The sequence below is a fragment of the Athene noctua genome, chromosome 7 (assembly GCF_965140245.1).
Source record: "Athene noctua chromosome 7, bAthNoc1.hap1.1, whole genome shotgun sequence".
NCBI classification, from domain to species: domain Eukaryota; kingdom Metazoa; phylum Chordata; class Aves; order Strigiformes; family Strigidae; genus Athene; species Athene noctua.
In genome coordinates, this window is record NC_134043.1 from 37,517,553 (window position 1) to 37,540,844 (window position 23,292).

Here is a 23,292-nt window from a genome sequence, read left to right on the forward strand (position 1 = left end):
GACAGTGGAGATTGTACTTGGCTCACCTTCCTTGAACTCTAATAACTGTAAAACGTGTCTTTTTGTTAATATTTCTATTATCGCAACAACCTTTGTTTTTGTATGCATTAATGTTCTTGCAATGAAGGGCTTTGAGACGTTCCATTGTAAGTAATGATGGGAATTTGATTCACCTTTGAACTAGACAAGAAAACTGCAGTCAATTTCTTGCAGTATTTGATTGTATTGTACAGTATATGTAAAATTTTATTTTTAAAATGACACTGCTCTGAAAGCTGTAGTGAAAAGTAACATGAAATAATCAGTCTCAGCAGTATATAATTATTTCCTTTAAGTACAGGATAAAAGAATGAAGAACCTTACCCTCTTCTGTTTTGTTTTCTGGATTCTTTTACATCTCATAACACAAGTTGGTACTAGCATGTAGGCAGTTACAGCTAACTCCAGCATTTAAATTATATTTGCCAACTTCAGAAAAATAACACTCAGAATCATTTGGTATTGTAATAAAGTAAAGCAAGTGTTGTGCAGACATACATCTAACATTAATAAATCTTTCTTAATTTTCAGCATACGCAAGACATGAAGTTCTTTACCACAAAAATTTTTGGTATAGTGAAGTCAGAGACAAGGCCTTGTAATCACCTCCTTTATCACTAAGGAATTTGCAAAAGAATGAAATAGCAGTAGTTTAAAAAGAAGAAAAGGGAAAAAATACATGCAGAAGGGACAGTTTTCTTCTAAATGTGTTTTCCTGGTATTTCACAGGATTATTCAGAAGTTGGCTGATGCCACAGTTCACATTATTAAAGAAATAATCAGTATCAGCTCTTTCTTAAGTAATAGATAAAAAATCAATTGAATATATAAACCAATGATAGGTACTGTACCATGTGGATTAATAGTGACTCTGAAGTGTTAAAATTAAATATAGACCTTGGCTCAAAGGTTGAGCGTTGTTTTTAACCACTGAATATCATTCAGATATCTTCCAAACAAGACACTGAATGCTGAAGAATGGTACATCTTTTAGCCTGTCTAATTGCAGTCTTTTTCTGATATTTTTCTTACTGTAAAATCCCAGTATTTGCTGGTAACTCTGTAGTCAGAGATAAAGTAGCATGTGTCATATGAAGAAACTAAGAGTGCCTTCTGTCTTGCTGGGGAACTGGATGAATTCACTGTACTTCTGCCTTCCACTGAGAGTACTGCAATTTTGAATTTATGGGCCTATCAGTGCCAGATTTGGAGGTTGTGGTGCCAATGAGTGATTAGTCTGGGGATGTGTAGAATGCTGTATCCAGTGTCTCCAGCTTCCCAGAGTCTTTGAGATGGTCTTCAATGGGAGAGCTTGGAGAAACCATTTAATTTGGTATCTCGGTCATTGCAGTTCAGAAGGCTTTTTCTCTTACACTTGATCAATATCAGTTCACATGAATACAGCAAGCCCTGAATTTCAGTGGCTGAGAGTCTAGCATGTGTATAATTCTGCTCTTGGACAGCTGAGAGCAATAATCTCTCATATAGTCAAAGTATCAGGTGTCCCTAATCTCATCTAGAGATACTATAAGTGAAGAAAAGCAGGGCAGCTTTTTTTTGGTACTGATTGGTTGTTGTCTTAGCTCACCTTAAAAAAGCAAGTGAGGGGGGAAAAAGGATCTGGTTTGGTTTCTGTGTCTCACACTTGCATTACATCTCCCAAATTATCCTCAGAAATCTGAGTTATTTGCTGAAACTTACTTGCTTCTTGAATGCAGTTAAAGTGGGGGTAAAAATTTGCTAAAATAAATGTGGGAGTTATGTGGGAAGATTAGGGAATATAAGATAAGGTTAGTAGTGAATAAATTTAACAGCAGAAACAAAAAATCCAATTCAAAACCTTTCAGATTATTTTTCTTTGCTGCTTAGTTTGTAAAGAAAGAGAACAAGACCATTTATTTCTTTTGAAGGTCACCTTTAAAAGGGATATATGTTACTACAGTAACTTCTGAAGAGATATGAGGCAAAAGTCACTGAGACTATCAAGACCATTGAATGCTTGATGACGGTGACACCAAATTAGAGACAGGCACACTGTATCTCAAGCAGTCCTAGGGGGAAAAGAAATGAGTGTTCTTTATCTGAAGTAGTAAAAATGTCTTCAAGTATAGTAAGGAGGGGTGTATAACTCTTTCATTATCCTGTCACACTCAGAAATTCTGCTTTGCAGCACCTCAAAGTTAAGAGCAAGTTCTGGTTTAACCTCAGCTGGCAACTAAGCACCACACAGCTGCTCGCTCACTGCCCTCACACCCACAACATGATGGGGGGAAGAAAATTGGAAGGGTAAAAGTGAGGAAACTCATGGGTTGAGATAAGAATGGTTTAGTAACTTATTTTCCTTTTTATTATAATTTATTACTATTTTATTACTATTTCATTTCAAAGAGAGAACCAAAACCCAAGACAGACAAGTGGTGCAAATGAAAACAATTGCTCACCACTGACTGATGCCCATACAAGTCCCTGAGCAGTGACCCTTCCCACCCCCCTCCCCAGCCAACCTTCCCGCAGCTGTATATGCTGAGCATGACGCCATACGGTCTGGGGTAGCCCTTGGGTCAGTTGGGGTCAGCTGTCCCTGCTGTGTCCCCTCACAACTCCTTGTGCTCACTGGTGGGGTGAGAGGCAGAAGACGCCTTGATGCTGTGTAATCACTGTTGAGCAGTAACTAAAACATCCCTGTGACAACATTGTTTCCAGCAGAAATCCAAAGCACAGCCCTGTACTAGCTGCAATGAAAAAAATTATCTCTACCCCAGCCAAAACCAGCACAGAGCAAAAGAAATTTATTGCAGTGTCTGTGTTTTCCGGTGGGGGTTTTTTTGCCACTTTTCCCATCCAGATTTCAGACTTGGTATTAATCATTTCCCATCTCATACCTGAGATGAGATGAAATAACAAGGGACTGCAATGCTAAACTGAGATAAAAGGAAGCCACTGCTTTCCTTTTTTTTTTTTTTTTTTTTTTTCAAGTCTAAAATGATGAGATCAAAAAGCTTTTTATTCTGTGTTAATTTCTGTTTTGCTGTGCATTAAATAGTTTCTGTGACATTTTGAATACAGTGAAAATTCTTTTGTTAGTTTTTGATGCTCTACTGAAAGTGGAAAACCAAATGCAGTGTAGACCTGGAAGATATTTTGTCTCTTATGTGGATGCAAGCACTTGTGCATGCTTTTTAAATCAGAGCTGCAAAAACTTCTTGTCTTTACATGGACAAATCTTTGTGGTTGTGTGAAATTCATTTACTTATACACTGCAATGCATTTGAACACAAGTTCATGCATGCATGCAGAGGAAATTAAAAAAAAAAAAAAACACCAAAAACAAAAAACAACCAAATAAAAAAACCCAACACCCAAAATTCAGAAAACCACTTAAACTGTCAGCATGGAAGGCATTCAGACTCATGGTAATGGTTGGTGCTGGACAACCAAAAATAATGCCTTTAGATTATTATTGCTGTAGGTTTTTTAAAGTTTGAGGGGTTTTCAATAAAACGGAATAGGATTTATTTACCTTTCCTACATATCTTCAGCTTTTAAAAGCTAAGATTAAAGGAATGACCTGAATCAGTGGGATAGATCTTCTTGCAGGTTCTGCCCTGGAACAATAACTGTCTGGAGAGGAAGACTGGGGAATCTGCCAGTGTACACAATGACATGTCACATCATTGCCAAACAGCTCCATACCTCCAGGCAGATCGAGCTGTATAGTGTATGTTTGAATATGGGTGGAGATGCCTTAACTTGTGCAGGCTAATACCTTCCATGTGTGTCTTTAACCCAGAATATCACGGAAATGTGAAATATGGCTAGGACTGTACCTTTCTGACAGTGACAGCACCTCCCAAGTAAGTCTGACTTTTTTACGTGTGTACTCATATGGGTTTTTCTTCTTAGTGTTTTTCAATTTGCTGTACTTTCTTGAAGGTTCTTATGGTATAGAGGAATATAAGTAAGTAGCAGAAACACAGGCTTCTGACATTTAGTATTCAAATATGAGCAACAGCCTCCTAATGCCCAAGGAAAGCTAATATCTGTCCAAGCAGATCATAAGATTTATGTTTAATTTGTAGTTATATTAATTAGGAAGTCACTTCTCAAGTCATAAGGTTTCTGGGGTCTGCACAGTACTGAAGTTTAACTTTGTTTGCATATTAGAAGACAATGACCTCTTGCTATATGAGAGGAAGAGGTAGATTTGAACATCTCTGACAAAGACCAGGAATCCTGTATAATTGCCATTGTTAATACAAATCTTCTGTTGTAGGTCCACTTACTTGAATGGGGATGATTTATTGAATTGCCCATTTCGGATCAGAAGTAAAAATCTGCCATTCAGATGATCACAGCAAAAGGTATACAGGAGGGGATGAAAACTTTGAAGGTAGAATATTTTTGCTCCTAGCTAGTGAATAACTCCTTCAAACAGAGTCAGAGCTAATACAAAAGTTTTTATGTAGCTGTGCTAAGGAATACATTGTGTCTTCCCCAACCCACTCCATTTAGCTGTCTTGATCTCTGATCAAAATAGAGAATCATTAGGGATTTGAGAGTGCATGACTAGGAGTAGATTAGAAAATGCAAAAATACTTCTACATTTCAGAAACATGTGACATTGTGAAAGGAAAACAGTGTGCACAAGCTGTAACTATCAGTGCTAGTACAAACACTTTCTTCCCTTCCCACTTTTCCTCTGATAACTTGCCCAGCAGTTACTTACAAAAAGAGTTCTTGCAGCTAGAGTTTCCCTTGTCACAGCAGTTATCACCCTAATGACAAAGCTGAAACCCTGAACTCCATACCCAGGCAATAGTTTCTTCTATGGCCTTATTGTTGGGTTTGGCATTACCTTAAGAGCTTCAGTCTACATTAGAGGTTTGGGCAGACAGGTAGTTATTAGTTTCACAACATAATAAGCTGAGGTTGTTGATTGATAAGTGTTCATGAACCTGATAGGTAAACTGCCTGTCACTGTGCAGCATGTGGTTTGTAGTCTCACTGCTTATTGTCCTGCAAGAATTCAGTGTGTCACAGGCACACATAGTAACGATCCTGTGATTTGCAGTTGTGAGACTTGAAGCTCCAGTTTTGTTTCCAAAAAAAAATGAGTACCTTTTACATGCTACTTACTTCCTACCACAAGGTTGCACTGCATACATGACTCACTTTCCAGTGTCTGCTTACTGTTAAGGAGCTGATTATGTTCACTGCTTATCTGTTGGGTTTCTCCTGCTTGTACCATTTGATCAGTCACATCACTGTCATGGTGACAGCCTGGTCTATTCCTTATGTGTACGTTACTATGACTGAACAACAGGTGATTAGCTTTGATACTGGGTTTTTTTGTTCCAGATGAGAAAGCATATATAGGTTATCTTCCATTCTGTTGTCTTCAACATTATGAAACACATGTAATCTGAAACATGATGTAGATAATCTAAATGCTTAAGTGATAGCATCTCTTCAGTGAGGGTAGTGTCTCCTGGCTTCAGGATATAGGGAATGCCAACAGGCCTGCAATAATAGGCAAGATAGGTGAGGAAGGAAATAAAAATTTAATATCATATAGTCATTATGGTGAGCCAAGACAGAGAAATAACTTCTTCCAACTGGTGCAAAAAAATTGAGATAACAGAATACCAAACTGGGTTTTTTGGGGGCAGGCCAACATTTCTTGCTAGATTATTATACTGTAATGTGATTTCTTTTTAAGATTTTCCTACCTGCAAAATGTTTCTTTCCTTAGAAAAAAGTAGGTATGACCTTCCCACAAAGAAGCAGCAGAAAGAGGCATTCCTGAGTTATAGGAGATGGAGCAAGAGAGCCATGATTACTTACAAAAAATACTTGCCAAGACCTTGTGAGCCATGCTTCAACCCACAGTGGACTTGAAGGGTATTACAGAATAAACATCTAAAAATGGGTTTATAATGGAAACCTTGACAGACCTGAAAGCAAAGCAGTAAGCAGGTGCCACTATAATTAAGAGCAGTGACCCTTCAAAGAAAAGGGTTGCCAGCAGGTAAATAAACTGCCATTGTGCAGCTCACCTCGTTAAACAGGAAAGTTTGGAAAATGATTGGAGAAACAGCATCAATCAGTGTTACCTTAGACATCAGTTATAAGAGACAGCTGCCTGCTGTGGGACAAACATAGCCTATGTACTATTAAGAATAAGGTCTTTGTTGTGAGAGTTGTGCTACAGGTAATCTGAATCCATGAATTTATATGCTGTTTGCAGCTGTCAGATTCTTTAATACAATTGTTAATCATGTCACATTCTGCCCCCCCCCCCATCTTTGACATATGTAATATGCTAGGTCAGGTGGACAGAAATATTCAGATGAGTGAGTTGAGCTTCAGTCTCTCATGTAGTGGATGTGCCATCATAATTCTGTATGCATGCTCTCGCCTTTTTTTAACTTTACGTTTCAATATGTCAGTGTAAGTGTGTCTGGTCTTGACTGTTTCAAGCTCATGAGTTACTGTAGCCAGATAAAGCTGAGTGGTTTGGTATGGTTTTCTAGTTCTTGGGGTTTTGTTACAGCATGAGTGTTGTTTCAGGCAGTTTCACAGAAGAATAGTAAAGTTTCTGAATGAACATGGCTACGTTGGTTGGCCGAGGACACTAAGTTACAGCTGAAGCTTTTCATCATCATGGACTGCAAAAGCAGTACTGCTTTTAGAGTGGTGAATGAAAACCCAGTATGGAGGTTGAAATGGTTTTGTTCATTGTCAAGCATCATAGAGATTTATTTTGCATATTTTGCCCTGCATGCAAGCTCTTCTATGGGACAGTATGATCTTTGATTCTGTTGCAGGGAAGGTAGCCAGGCTTTAACTCATGTTACTGGTTGGGGGGGAGTGGGGGGTGGTTTTTGTTTTTGTTTTTTCAGTCTATGATGTGTATGTATTGAGGGGGGGTACTCTGCTGCTTTTTTTTTTTTTTTTTTTTTTTAATCAGAGATAGTGATTTGGACTTGCCAGATACTGTTTTTAAGGCTGATTAACTCAATTGCTTTGTAAGCTCATTCAGATTTTAAAGTGGTGCAAAATCCTATATAACTACTTTCAGTTAGTTTTTAATCTGTCATACTCTGCCTTAAATTCTGATTCTAAACCTTAACTATTTATCTACTGGAAAGTAGAGAAGTGTAGTTGTACATTTAAACTGTGGCATCTAGAAAAAAATAAAATATTTTTTCCCCCACCAACTTGATACTACTAGATTCTCTACCCATTCATCTTGAACTATTGCCAGAAAAACATGCTGCCAAATCAGTTTGAACTCCAAACTAAGCACTGCAGTTTTTGAAGCAGCAGGAACATATAGGTGCAGTCTTAATGAAAATTAATCTATAAATTGAGCTGTATTTTTTGAAATGACTGGTTAATACCTACTGTGTGTGTTCATAGTGATTTGAAAGGAGCTTGAAGCTATCAAGTTTACAGCAGCTGTAATTTTGACCACTAAAGAAGCAAAGCACGGCTTCTGAAGGTTTCACTTGCTTAATCTCTTTTTTAACTTCCCACAGATTGCTTGTTTATCAAACTAGCTGCTTTGATAAAGCTGCTTATCTCAGATCAAGAGCACAGTATCTAGCAACTACAATTTATTAAATTCCATGAACGAGAGTTTCTGTTTCATTATCTGGATCTTCACAATACTCTAATTTTGGAATAACAGGTTGCATTTAACAGCTACTTTCTTTTTAAACATTCATTTTTATTCTTGCTGGTTAACCACTTGCTGTTGCTTCCCTTCCCTCAGAGGTCAGTCTAATGCTCTAGCAGGTGCTGGGTATAGAGTATCTCTACCCTTGATCCTGTTAATACAACCTGGGCTGCTGTGAGCCTTCTTGGCTTCTCAGTCCCTTGGTTCCCAGCCTGTACTGTTGCAAGGAGCTCTTCCTTCCCAGATGCATTACTCTGCTTTTGTCTTTGCTGAATTTCACAAGGTCCCTGTTGTCCTATTCTTCAGACTTTTGTAGCTCTGTCTAAATAGCAGCCCTGCCTTGAAGCATGTCAAAGGGTGCCCCCAGTTTGGTGTCATCTGCAAGCTTGACAGAATACTATGTTACCTCCTCAGTGTTGCTGATAAAGGTGTTAAACACAATGGGTCCCTGTGACATTCAACTTACTGGCCTCGGTATGAGTAGGTACTATACACTTAGAACTAACACAGCATACTTTCTATCTGTAGTCACCACTTGCATAGTTAGAGTAACTCAAGATGAGTCTTTCACATGACCTGTTAATGGGAAACAAAGATGATATGGATTTGGTAACTTCTTTTCCATTCCTTATGGCTTCACTGTGACCCCCGCCATATTGTCTTCACACTGTTTATAGTGGTAGCACTTTGCCTCACTTCCCAGCCTGTTAGCTGTAAGTTGTTCTACACATTAGTTCTGCAGCTGCAGTAGCAGCTCTGACCAGGAAATTGAAGTGGCAAGCAGAGGCATTCTGGGAAGGGAAACTCATTTATTTCCTAAACGCCTGTCCAGTTGCATAGCTGAGAAATAGCATCTGACTCAGACTTTGTTCTTGAGAAATACAGCTGTTCAGTAAAGAGAGAGACACCTTACAATAGAACCAAAATGTGCTAAAAGAGCAATTGCTGCTTATGGTCTCATGGCACCATTTGATCTCAGCATTGTTTTGGCTTTTGACTGGAGACTGAGGCTTTTGGGGGTTTTGGTCTGTCCTGAACACCAAAAATGCCCTTCTGCAACATCCCGGGAACATGCTGTCATTCAAAATAAGAGAAGCAGAAAGGTCCTACTAGCTCAGATTCAGACTTAATGTTGTAAGAACTCATTTAATGCTGCAAAGAATGGATTATCTTCCAGTTTCAAAATGAAATTACGGAAGTGTGTAGCTGTTGAAGAGAAAAATCAGGGTATTTTTAGTTTCTGATTAGAAACCTATTGTAGGAGTTAGCTGGAATAATGACAGCTCCTTTATTAATGCATATTGGCTGCATATTATGATAGCAGCATAGATTAAATTTACACTTTGTTTTCCTGCTTTGAAAGATATGTGAACCTCAAATGCTTTAACTGAAATGTTAAGCTTCTGGAGCCACCTGGTTTAACTAGTTCAAATAAGTTTGTTAGGAGGCTACTGAAATAAGTGTAGCTGTCTTTCTTCCTGTCATAAGCTTTTTCCTTTGGTAATTTAGCTTGCCTTTTTCACATGAAATATTCTTAAAATACAAGATCTTAAAGAGATTACTCATCAATCCATATTTTGGAAAGGTATACTGATCTTGCACTTCTTATAGCTGTGGGTGGACAAGGGGTTAGTGTGATCATCCATTGTCTCATACTGCACAAAGTGGGAAGAGCAACACACAGTACTTGCAAGGAGGGCAAGCCAGTGATTCATGTCATTACCTTCCAGAGCTGCTTTTCAAGCAGCAGTATATAGTGTGGAGATGCATATTCTCCAGAAAAAAAATGCAGATATAAACATTTACATCTTCCTGTCATCGAGGAGCACATTCCCCATTCATCCATGAAAACTTGTTTATTCAACCTTTGGACCTCACTGTCTCTGCATGAAGCCTGTCTGAATATCTGTGTGCTTCTTACAAGGTCTGCTCACAAGCAGTGGAATCTGTAAGTGTGCTCTCTTGCTTCCAGCTTGGCCTCTGAAGTAATTCTCAAGGAACTTAAAATGTGGTGATCTTTGAGTTATTCCTTGAAGTTGAACATTGCTGTCCATTTAGTTCTTATTGGAAACAACACAAGAAGCCATGCCTTAATAGATTAGAACAATGGTCCTTCAGTCTTCAATGCTAGCAGTAGGAGATTTTAATTAGGAAGACCACACAAGTATCTGTTTTCCATTCCCCTCATACTTGCCCGACATTCTGAATGGTTATATTAGGGATTTGCCTGTTACACTTCGCATCTGTTTATGGGCATGTTTTACAAGTTCAAAAATAACAGTATTAACATGAATGATGGGAACAAATCTTAAGTCTGTTGAGGCTTCAACATGCAGTTTCTGAAGTGGTCTTACTGCCACAATGTTTCTTCTCTATGAACCAGGTTACTAAGACGGCATCATTTTGTTGTAGAAATTTTTTTCTTTTCAAAATACTTTAACCCTTTAATTCTAGCAAATAACATTTGAATTGTCACATGGGGTTAATCCATTCTCCACAGTGAAGTGCAAAAATGTCATAAATAGCATACTTTGTTCCACTGCCATCTGTATAAAATATTGTTTACACTCCAGGCCTATTGCTTCAGGAAATTATTGATAGGAACAGCTGCTCCTTCACAAGAAGAGTAGAAAAGTCCTTTCTCTCTGACCAGGGGCACTCTTCAGCCACCTTTACTTTATCACTATGACACAGAAGCATGAAAAACTGGCTTTCAGACTTTAAACAAAAATAATAAAAAATGTGTAGGAAAACCTCTAAAACTTCACTTGAACTTTTGTGAAGCTCTGAGGCATCTCCCTGTGCTCAAAAGGATTTCTTCAAATCAAAATGAGATTCAGAGCATAGATATGCAGTACAATCAGTATCCAACTTCAAATGCACCTCATTGCTACTGAGTTGAACATTATAATTACAATTATAACTCTGCAGTGCTTTATGCATAAATTACTTAAATTAAACCACACAGATTATTCAAATTTTATCTCCAAGAAACACTTCTAAAAGCCTGCTAACACTCACTTTACAATTCATTGCTAACATGAAAACCTACTAAAGGGTTGATCACTTTTAAAAATCTTTTTGGAACTAGCCTCTGCACAATAACTTATTTCAAGTTGAATGAATCTTAGGTTAAATGTATTTGGTGCTGGTGGTGTAATTTCAGATCCACCTTCAAACTCAGTTGAGCGAAAGACTAAGCTGGTGCTACTCATAGATTCATAGACTGGTTTGGGTTGGAAGGGACTTTAAAGATCATCTAGTTCCACCCCCCAGCCACAGGCAGGGACACCTTCCACTAGCCCAGGTTGCTCACAGCCCCGTCCAACCTGGCCTGGAACACTGCCAGGGAGGGGGCAGCCACAGCTGCTCTGGGCAACCTGTGCCAGTGTCCCACCGCCCTCACAGGGAAGAATTTCTTCCTTATATTGAATCTCAACCTACCCTCTTTCAGTTTAAAACCATTGCCCCTCATCCTATCCCTACCCTCCCTGATGCAGAGTCCCTCCCCACCTTTCCTGTATTCCCCCTTTCAGTACTGGGAGGCCGCTATAAGGTCTCCCTGGAGCCTTCTCTTCTCTGGGCTGAACAACCCCAACTCTTCAGCTTGCCCTCATAAGGGAGGTGCTCCAGCCCCCTGATCATCTTCGTGGCCTCCTCTGGACCCGCTCGAGCAGGTCCATGTCCTTCTTGTGTTGGTGCCCCCAGAGCTGGACACAGCACTGCAGGGGGGGTCTCACAAGAGCAGAGTAGAGGGGCAGAATCCCCTCCCTCGCCCTGCTGGCCACACTTCTCTTGGTGCAGCCCAGCACACGGTTGTCTTTCTGGGCTGTGAGCACACATTGCTGGCTCACAGTCAGTTTTCCATCCACTAATACCCCCAAGTCCTTCTCCTTAGGGCTGCTCTCAATCCACTCATGGCCCAGCCTGTATTTGTGCTTGGGATTGCCCCGACCCATGTGCAGGACCTTGCCCTTGGCCTTGTTGAACTCCGTGAGGTTTGCCTGGTCCCACCTCTCCAGCCTGTCCAGGTCCCTCTGGATGGCACATCCCTTCCCTCCAGCGTGTTGACCACACCACCAGCTTGGTGTTGGCAAACTTGCTAAGAGTGCACTCGATCCCACTGTCTATGTTGCCAGCAAAGATGTTAAATAGCACCTGTCCCAACACCAGCCCCTGAGGAACACCACTCATCACTGCTTTCCACCTTGGATGGTGAGCCGTTGACCACAACTCTTTGAGTGTGACCATCCAGGCAATTCCTTATCCACTGAGTGGTCCATCTGTCACATCCATGTCTCTCCAATTTAGAGACAAGAATGTCATGCAGGACAGTGTCAAATGCTTTGCACAAGTCCAGGTAGATGACGACAGTGGCTCTTCCTTTATCCACATTTATCCACAATACTGTAACCCCATCATAGAAGGCCACGAGATTTTTCAGGCACAATTTGCATTTAGTGAAGCCATGTTAGCTGTCACCAATCACCTCCTTATTTTCCACGTGCCCTTGCGTAGTTTCCAGCAGGATCCACTCCATGATTTTGCTGGGCACAGAGGTGAGACTGATGGACCTTTAGTTCCCTGTGTCCTCTTTATTTCCCTTTTCAGCCTTCTGAAAGTCCTCTTTATTTCAGTCTTTGCTTTTCTGGTAATAAAGTATCATTCTGTTACTTTTTTTAACGCAAAGTGTCTCCAGTAAAGATAATTAATTCACAGTTTTTACCTTGTAAGAGCAGTCCTGGCTGGTGTAGTAATTTGACATGATATTGACAATTATTCACTTGAGAGAATCCTAACAAAAGAATAATATTTGTAGATGAAGAGAGCTTCATGAGAGAAGGTCTAACCAGGGTGATCCTGACTCCTGGAGGACATCCCTTGTTTTGAGCACTTCTCATGGGTGGTTGGGGAAAGCAACATGATCAGTTCATTCCTCTGTTGCCAGTGCAAGCAAATGAAGCAGGCTAGACCAGCCTGTGATGAATGCCCCAGCCTATCAGAGAACATCCAAAACCAGGGAAGAGTAATGGGAATTCCACTTTTGCAGCTCTGCACTAGTCTGAACTCAGAGACTTAGTAAAAAACAATCTAGAGTTTCCAAGTACAATATATTTTTTCTTTTAATATATGTTTTTTAATTAATTTTTAAAATCAGAAACTTCTTCAAAAGTTGCAGTACTTTAAACTATGAAGCAGATAGAAATACCTTTTATTATTTAAATACATTGCATATGTGAATGAGTCACTACCTTGCAATAGACTCTGATTTTTATTTTGTGTTCTGAGAAAAGGAGTGGAAATAAGAAAAGCACAACTTTAGTGATCATGTTATTCCTTTCCCTTTGTGAATTGAAACGATACAATGAAAGAGCAGGGATACTTACTGCTGTGTTACAGATAAAGTGCAACAAAATACTCAGTCAAATCTAGGGAGTATCTGAATAACCAGGTGCTTGATTGTGATGGTTGTCTAAGTTTCCTGATCAGTACTGAAACCTCTTCAGCCCAGTTCGTATTCCTGCTGTGGGTCCTCATCAGCAAAGAAATTCTAGATCCAAAAATTAGAGGGGTAAAAAAAAGTCAGTGAGAAAATGGAAGAGTAGGAATAAACATTTAGCCTGATCTCAGAGGACAAATCCCATCTTGGCTGATATCTGTTTTCAAAGGAACAGTATGCTTGCAGTAAATCCCATCCTAGTGACTAATAGCTGCAGACTGGCTTACATTCAGAAGCAATATATGAATATACCCAAAGAAAACTGAAAGATCAGCTTTATTTTAGCATCTCCTAACAGTGGTGAGCTAGTGAACTCTATACTGGATGTCAGTACATCTTGCACTCTGGACTATGTTGTGTTCAGAAACACTCTGTGGGTCCCTCATGAGAGGAAGTTTCTTGTGGCCTTGCTAGGGGCTGGATGGTGGCAGTCCTGTGTTTAGGCACCATGAATTGATGCTATCCCCATACTGTAATAGAAGGTAAAGCAGTGGTAGAAGTATGGAATTATTTCAGTGCACTGAAGATGTTTCTGAAGGTTCTGGGACAGCATACTAACTGTTTTACAAATACACAACAAAGATGTGCCTCTTCCAAAGGGTTTGAAAAAATCACATAGGAGACAAGTGAGATCAGATGTATTTGAGCTAGACAGGTGACTCAAAGATAAGAATGAGTAATCACAGGCAGCATGTTATCTATCCTCTTCAGAGTTGTCAGGTGTAAGCTTGCATTCGTTGGCACCAGATATGGAAGTCATGCCAGAAAGTGACAGGACTTCAGGGTTGGTTTTTATTTTTCTTGTAGAGATGGGGAAAGGGAAGGGAAAGAGCAAAAATGCTATATTTTTGGTGTGAGTGGTTTAAGAATATTATAGCCCAAGTGCAAAAAGTAAAATGGAAAACAATGTAGAATTTCTGCTGTTAGAAAGCATGATTATTTTTCTCCACATGGTGTTTCCATATGTCTTACACACATATATGACCTGTATAAAAATTAACATTATGATAGTGAGGGTAACTTACCTCAGGCAATTAGTATTCTCTCTCCATATAAACCAGTTCTCAAGACTTTTATGATGAAAGTTGATGAGTCACAGCACCTTTCAAGACAGTCTTACTACTTCCCAAAGAGAAAGAAAAGTAAATCTCGGTCTTGTAATTTTTCAGCGTTGTACTGCTCTCTGTTATGGTTATAAAAGGATAATGAGTATCCCTTAAAATGGGAATTGAACATTCATATTTTTTGTGGAGTCATAAACTGCCAGAATAGGCCAGTTATACAAAGCTTGGCAATCTGAATTCATCTGGACAGCCCGCATTTTAGTGCAGCCAAATAAAGGTGCTATATCTCAGTGTGAATTATGTAGGTCATCCTTAGTGACAAGAGAACATATCTGGGAGGTAGTGACCCTGGCAAGGATCCGCAGAGTGGGCAACCAGTTGAGGGGCAGTTCTGTTGGGAGGCTGTGGGCTAAGGTATGTCCTGGAATGTGTGAATAGAGAAGAGTTTGGTGCCTTTTAGAGTACATTTCACTCAAACAGAAGCGATGACCTTCCTACAGCAATGCTGGGTGAGCGCAGTGCTTGTCTTATGCAGCGGATGGAGAATTGCAATGGCAGCTTCTCCCCTTAAAACTTATGACTTAAAACTCAAAAGCTGTAGAGTCTTGAGGATATTAACCTTAGAGGCTATTGATATTTGAATTGGTAAATGTATCATACTTTTAAGATTAGATGCTGTATTAACCTCTTACTTGACCTTAGATATTGTTAGTATACTTATATATTAATGTGTGTAGCAGCAGATGCACTCTAAAATAAATATTGTTAAAAAGTACTGTAATATATGACCTGAGTTTAATCACTGAGGCAGATTACTAGTTTGAAATTCTGTCATCTCTGCAATAATAACTTCCGTGCAAAATACTGGTTGTTATCAAACCAGCTGTGATATAGATAGTGTTAGAGTAGTGCAATCTTCATCAGTGCAAATCTTTAACTACTGGGATTTCCACCCTCACCTTCTATGGGCAGTCACTCTTAAATCTTTGTTTTAGTCTGTCATTGTGGGCAGTTGGTGCATGCTTGGGAGGGAGGCTTTTATTTTCCCTGCCAGCTCCTCATTGTGGGAAAGCAAAAAGAGAGTGTCCTTCATGACTAGCAGTGCTGTAAAGGACATGCCATTGCTTGTCAGTAGGGTAAGGTAGGTAGGAGAGGGGTAACACATGATGGTAGTATCGGAAATCAAATATTTGGCATCAAATATATAATAATAAATAGCTGCAAACATCTGCAGACAAATAGGGTAGAATAGGTGTGGCAGACCATATTATTTTTGTCTTTTCATAAGAACAAAGATAAAATGCATTTATAATTTGGTTCTGGGAGTAAATTCAATAAAGGGCTTAAACCCTTCTTTCTGTCACCACTGTGGTCCAGTAAAATCACCTAACCAATGTTTAATATCATGAATGTTATCAATCTGTTACTGGCCACAGACTGTCTTAAAATATATCCCTCAACTATAGTGTGCAAGAACCTGTTTTGCAATTTACAGAAGACTCTGGTTTAATCCTCTTATTCTTAGACATCTGAATTCTGAATTCCTCAATGTCATTTAAGTTTTTCACTTAGTATAGTTCTGTTTCCTGAAAAATCAGTGGAAAGTAGAGTTAAGCCAACACAGAATGTGACTGAAAATCTCATTCTTGAAGTAACCAAGTATTTTTTTCATATTAGAGTGACAATTTTCTGCTGTAGAAAATGTAATGAGGAAGGGTATGCTTTTTGTGTCATCTTTTATGAACAAATAACTAACATAATTTTGCAGACATGGTTATTTGGAGAAGAAATTAGTATTGCTATGACACTTAGATACCTGATGAGAAAGAAAAATAGACCTACTCCAAGTTGCTGAAATTGTGGAAGAAGACAACCGAAGATCTAAACTTCCTCTTGGGCTTCATATCTCTTAACTTATAAATGAAAGGAAATATTTCCAACTTTGTATGCTTCATCACAAACCCAGTACTAAGTTAGCTATGTGCATATAGTAACTCATTAACAAAGACAAATGACTTGAGGGTCTGTATAGAGTTAAAAGGCTGCGTAAGAACCATTTCCGCTTCCCTGTGTAGGCTACTCAAACCTTTCATTTTCGCATGATCAAGTAAGCAGGGCCGTATGGGGCAACTTTCCTCAAAGGAAATGGGCATAGAGTTAAAAACCTCATGATACACAGCTGCTGAAGACCAACAGCAAGATATTCATTTCTTCCTGCACTGATGGAAATAATGACTCCTCCACACGCTGTTTCTTAGTGGTAAGGTTATAATACCTCTTAGGTACAGTATTTGAAGCACCACATGATTTAGATCTTAACTTGCAATTTCATATTTTCAGTCCTGGAAAGAACCACAATAGTTGCTTGGGGGTTTTTTGTGTCTGTTTTTTAGGTTTGGGGTTTTTTTTTTTGCACCCCATCCCAATCTGTGTGTGTTTGGCACTCAGCAAAGTTCTAACCTCAATATACATTTTAGCTGAGTTTTGGGGTGAGTCAAAAGGAGGAACAGTCTGGGATTCACTAGTGAGTTTCACTGAAATGCAAAAGACAGCTTATATATCAAGTCAGACCAATTCAGTGGATAAACAGGAATGTTCAGTTGTTTCTAAATTAAAGTTCAAAGAAGAAAAATAAACATCTTATTTTCTTTCCCTCCCTATTTCCTTAAGCATATGTTTAAGTTTGTCTAAGACTATTCCCTCTTTGATACACTGTTTTACAGTTAAAAATATGTCAACAAATCAGAAGTAAACTTTAATGTTGCCTGCAAATTTTAAACTCACCAGCTTTACTTGTATAATAAAATCATGTCCAAGCAGAGTGTGACAAAGATGGTGTTATTTCAAACCCCTGTGGCTTATAGCCCACAGTTCTGTGATAATTTATCCAAAACTCCCTTTAAGATTTCCCATGTTATCACTGAAAATATTTCTTTATTGTCTTTAATTACTCTGACAGAAGTGTAGTAGACTGTAGGTTGAATGTGTTATTAAACAGACTACAATTAAATTTATGTTTCAAAGGCATAGTTCTCTACTCTTTACACAGAAGAGAAGACAAGTTATCTTGAATTAATCATGTTCAGCAGTACAGCTCTCATGGTTCAAATGTAGCAGGACATCAGTGTCCTGTTGCAGAGTTGAGGATAGTTAGTAGCCTTGGACGTAATGCTTCATTTCTTTTTTCCTATGCATAGTAGCACGGAGTATTTGTATCTGGCATTGTATGTGTGTAGCTCAAAAAAAAAAAAATTTCGTGATGACACTTGCACTTATTCTCATAGAAGGGGTTGCCCACCGCCCTAACATAAAGGCAAATCTTCATACACAGCAAAAATAGAATTTGATAAGGAAAACTATTACTGTTTCCAAACCAATCTAAAGTTGATCAGAAACAGATTAACTTTAAATTTTATTGATTCCTCTTTCCAGTAAATCTGTGCCTATTTCATTTATAGCATGAATTGTTCATAAATGCAAATGGTTATAAATACCTTTTTTTTTCCGGAAAAGGTTAGCAGAGCAGCTTCTGTTCACCTTTATGTTTGGTTACTGTTACCTGACTGATAGTCCCACACATACATAATGAAAAGCTTTTGGAGAGGTTTTCTATTGGTCTAATACGTTCCTTTACTATCGGACAGTTAATCAGCCAACATGTAAAATGCAAATAAGAGGTTATAGGTATCCCAACAGCCTTTTCTACACAGATAGTGATCTTAAAAGACATTTTTCAAGTAACTCAAAACTGCTTTGTCTGAACGAGCTGTTTTCTCTATCATCTCTTCTATTTTGCAGAGGCAGCCATGCTTTTTACTATTCATTCCAAATGTGCCTTTTTACAAAAAACATTGCTCATCTGCTGACCTTTATTTTACCACTCATCTACTTCTTTCACAATTTAATATGATGATCTGTAATGATAATGTTGAAGGATGGAATCACTTCCTAAAGCAACTTCCTTTTGAAGGATTTTAGTTTTTATATTGATGGACTAAATGCTTAGAAGATGGAAGACAAAATTTCTTGGAAAGAATTAATACGAAACGGCTTTCTCTTATAGGAGAATGGGGAGATTATGGGCCAAATACTGTCAAAGATCCCAAAAGCCTGCGCAAAGTAAAGTGAAACCTGTCTCCCAGGAACAGGCCATTTTTTTGATCAGGCCATTCTACTATATTGTAGAATCTGCTCTCTTCCTTTCAGTAATAGCAAAAATAATCCTAATAATAGGTACATGTAGGAGTACATATTTTACAGAGATTTGTAACTCGCTATGGCCATATACTGTTAATTTTACTTCTAGCCACATTAGTAATCCATAATTGACTCAGATTTATGAGTGCATGTTGCCTTATTTATTTTCAGTCATCAAGCTTCAGGGAAGTTGTTGTTAAATGAAGCCTGAGTTTCAGTTTCACTGTATGACTGGACTCTGGTTTTCTAACTGAAGTGTTTTATTATGGTCTTATGCTAATGACCTGCAAGCTGAAATCTTTAAGTCCCTAAGTAAACTGCATGTGCATCCTTAGGAGTTATCATTTAGGGAACAGGTGTTCATCTGACAAAATGGTGGAGCAGATGACTTCTGTGGATACTAGTTTTCCGAAAATTCAGAAAATTTCTTTCATTCTCCTAATGTGAATGAAGAAGATGGAGTAATGTTATTACAAAGGCAAGACAGTAAGAAGCACATGCATCAGAAGAGGCTGTGAGCTAGAGGAGGAGAAGGACTGTTAAGATCTTGTATATGTCTGAGTGGCAAGAAAAGGTATGATGCAATCTCCACCACCAACTTGTGTTTGCTGTCTGAAGTAAAAGAATTATAGCTTTTGGGAGCCTGGGTAAAATTGATGTGTTGGTTTGCTTTCCAGTATTACTAAGTAAGCCACTGCAAACATGGAACTCAAGAAGCAGCATCTCTGAGAAAGGCGTATATTATGAGCTGTTTGAGACATTTTAGGAAACGGTGTTTTTCCTGAAGCACTACAGCTGCTAACCTGAACTTTCTTACTGACAGCACTATGGAAGAGCAAAAGTACTGAGAAATGGTGACTGGAGTTTACCAATTCAGTAAAGCTGAAGTCTTACAATTTTGTATATGGCAGCAGTATTTTAGCCCAATGTTTCATTCCCCTTTCTCCTTTGAAAAACACAAGACACTTCCTGCTAAAAAGAAAATCATTATAGACAATTAGTCATGAGCCTGAATCTCTGTTGCCCTGTCTTTAGTGCAGTCCTCAGTGATGAAAATCAGAGTGCTTGTGCATCAGACTACACTGTCAGTAACAAGACATGATGCATGTCAAAGACAAGCATGGTGCAGTACACACAGCTCTTAAATAATTCATATTATAGAATATCTTGAGTTGGAAGGGACCCATAAGGATCATTGAGTCCAGCTCTGCACTTTTCACAGGACTATCTAATGCTCTGGTTTGGGATGGAATTCTGTAATTATTTCTGGACATGTCTCAGTTGTTTCATTATAGTCTGTCCTTTAAGACTTTTCTCTGTTCCATTATTTCCCTCAAGATTTTCTCTTAAATGTTTCCAAAACAACAACAACAATAAAAATCAAAGTTTTTTTCTTTCTTGCAAACTCTTTCTTCCCTGGTAAGCTGACAGATTCCTATGCACTGAAAGAAAACAGAAGATTATTCTGAATTTCTTCTGTTTCCCAATATTTGCAGCTGTTTTCCTCCAAGGAGCCAAGACACCTGTCATAACAAAGAGGAGTGTTTTCTTTGAGTCAATAACAAATCAGCAAGAATTATTAATGTACTAAAGGAGGAAGCTGTTTTTTAAGTATTATTCACTGATTTTTATCCAATCTTAATGGAACACATAAGAAAGCATTGTTTGCATCTGTGATCTCATTATTTCTCTAGATGAGAACCTAAAGAATAGAACAAGCACTGAAATTAACTATTGGTTTAAAAAGTAAAACTAATATATTCTGTTTATACTCATTAACATAATGGTGAAAAACAGACTCTTGAAACTGTCTTAAAACTCTATAGTGTAAATTTTCTCACCATTCAAATCAAGCTTGAATTATAAATTACAAAATTGGATTAACTGTGACTGATTAAGGAAATAAATAGCACTTAGCATTTGACACTTAATTCAGAGGCTGTCATCACCTGTCGCAGCTTTAGCATTCATCAAACTGTCCCAAAAGTTTCAGTAAACTTATTTGGTGTGTAAGATACCTTCTTTTCTTAGAAATATTCAAATAGCACTTACTCTTCTAGTATACAAGTGGTTATTAAAAGTGTGGACAGTCAAATACTGGCATCCAAAGCGTATTCTACACATTCCAATTTGTTTCTTACATTGTTTTAAATTCCCAACTGCTGCCTTCCCACTTCTCTTCCTGCAAACAAATGGACATCAGCAGCCCTTCCCATCTGCACAGGGTTCAATTAACTGTAAACAGACTGTACAGGTTGGAAGAGTTTGCCAGATCATTCCAGTCACTAAAGAAGCAAACAAGCTATAGCACTGAAATTCTGTGGAAAAGCAACAGTCTTATAATTTTTTTTTATCATCCTTAATATCTTTTTTTTTTTTATTACTATGAAGTATGCAAGTTCTATCTGAGATTATGTCTCTGTTAATTATTTGAGACATGTGAAGAGGGGGAAAGGGATCTCTTGCTCAAAGACTTTATAACCTGAATAGTTAAAGAAAAAGGTTGAAGAAGAAATAGAGCACAGACAACTGAGATGACTTGCCCAAGATCTCATGGCAAGACAAGAACTTAGTCCAGCATCCTGACTTGCAGTTCATGAACCTGTTCTGCTCTATGTGACAGACTATACAAGTGTTTGGTTTTGCTGTGCAGAATCCTGGTTTCAGCTTAACACGTCCTACCTGACTAACTAAAGTCAGATTGTTTTGGAAACATAATATATACAGCTGCAGTTACTTCAAGTTCTGCTGCTTCCCTCTCAGCTATCACTCACATCACTAGATCGATCCTGCAGACAGCTATAGTTCATGTAACTGAAAGAGGTATCCTCAGAGCTGAAAGAGCCATGGGAGTCTTCATTAGGAAAAGCACTACCTGTGGATGGAGCAATCCTGAGAGAGACTGAAAAAAGATTAGTGCCTTGGGCACGGATGAGCGAAGAATTTCATTAAAGCCCTTCGGTAGTCCTTTTTTTTAGGTCTAAGATAGGATGTTATACTGAAGGGTGGCAGAAGTGTGGCCACAAGGCACCTGGGCTTTGACTGGCAAAGAGTCTATTCTAAGTCTCAGTGTTCAATCTTGACTCCAGAGGACTATTTTCTTGTTTTGCTTGCACTTCTAAGAGCATACCTAGAAGTTTTCTCTTATGTCCAATATGCTGGAGAATAAGTAGTGTGTCAGTGCTTTCTCCCAACATCCATTCACTTAATGCTAGCATCATTTCCTCCTTATGCTTCTACTGTTCTGGCTAATCTACAATATTCTAGTATTTGTGGCTACATTACCTGTATTAAATTAAATTTTTAAATTAAAAATAGTGCACATGTTAAAGTTTTTACTTTCTTAACCTCATCAGGAGTTGGTAACAGTGTTATGTTCAGGCAAACTAGTGAAATTGGAAAAAAAAACCCCTCATAAGCACTTTTCAAATTATTACAGGTAAATAATAAGTAACTTTTCCCTACTGCTGTTATACGGTGATAACTCTCTTATCTCAATTGTTATTTTCCAGTGCTAAATTAATTTAACAGTTACTTCAGACCTCGGTAATTTACTCATATTAAATGCACAGCTAGGAGAGTTCTAGGGATCTGCAATACAGAGGTAGAAAATGCTGTATGCACTGTTAATAAGGAATTGTTCTTCACTTTGTTGTGTCATTATGGCTGCAAGTAGATGGAAATACACAGAAACATGAAAAAAATATAAAAAGAGGAGACAGGCAAGTTGAGAATTTTGGTCACGATTTTCAGAGACCTCTGGGACTGGAATGCCTAATTCCTATCAAATATCCATTAAGTTATTGGGAATCCACCTCTTTTACATAGTTTTGGAAACCTTAGTCCTTTTTTAAATACTCTCCATGAAGTTACACAGATGAATACTTGTTCTTTTAGTTCATTTTTTTTCTTGAAAAAATGTGATACAAGGTTTACCCTTGTACCATAAGACAGATGAAATCAGAGTGATCCCCATTGGCTTTACTGGGCTTTGCAACAGACCTTTTCAAATAAGATCAGGAAGCTTTACACAGAGGTAGAATATGATGCACTAGAGGAATATCAGCAACATGCTGCTGATTTTTATCTTGCTATAATACACTAGTTTAAAAGATTGGGGATATAGACTTCCTCAGATCCAAAGCATTTGCTGCAGGTGCCTTTCCACTCTTTTTTTGAGTAACTGGATTTGTAACTCAGGTGTTTGAAGTAAATGTCTGAATTGCAATGAACTCAGCCCTGAGCATGATGGTAATATGATTGAGAAATAAGTATACCAGCACAATTTATATGTCATAACCTCTCACTTTGCTACTGAGGCAGGAAAAAAGGTGTTTTTGCTGAAGTGCCTTCTTGTTTGCTCTTATGATATACTTTCTTGATGATGCGGTTTCCTATACTCCAAGACATGTAGTTTTCTAGCAGAATTCTAGTTCATATTAAAAAAGAGCACCAAACAATATTTCAAACTCTACTGCAGAGACTGTATTTCACTCTAAAATGCTTCTGGAAAACTTGATAGCATGTGTTTCCTCACAGGCAAAAATGCAAATATATCCATCCAGATATTACTCTCGCTTTCTGTGTATTACACAACTGGCCTTCCTAGAGCCAGCACTTATTGCAGCTCCCTGCCAGTCCTGCAAGCCAGAGATAAGACATCTCCCTTTTAACACAGTGATCTATTTTTCTGTCTGGGGTTTGGTTTTTTTTTCTAAGTTTCTCTTGTCTAACAGGTCTAGTATGCTTCTGCTACCAGGACTGGATACAGCATGATGTTTTAAAGTTTTTCAGTGTACTGAGTTCATTGG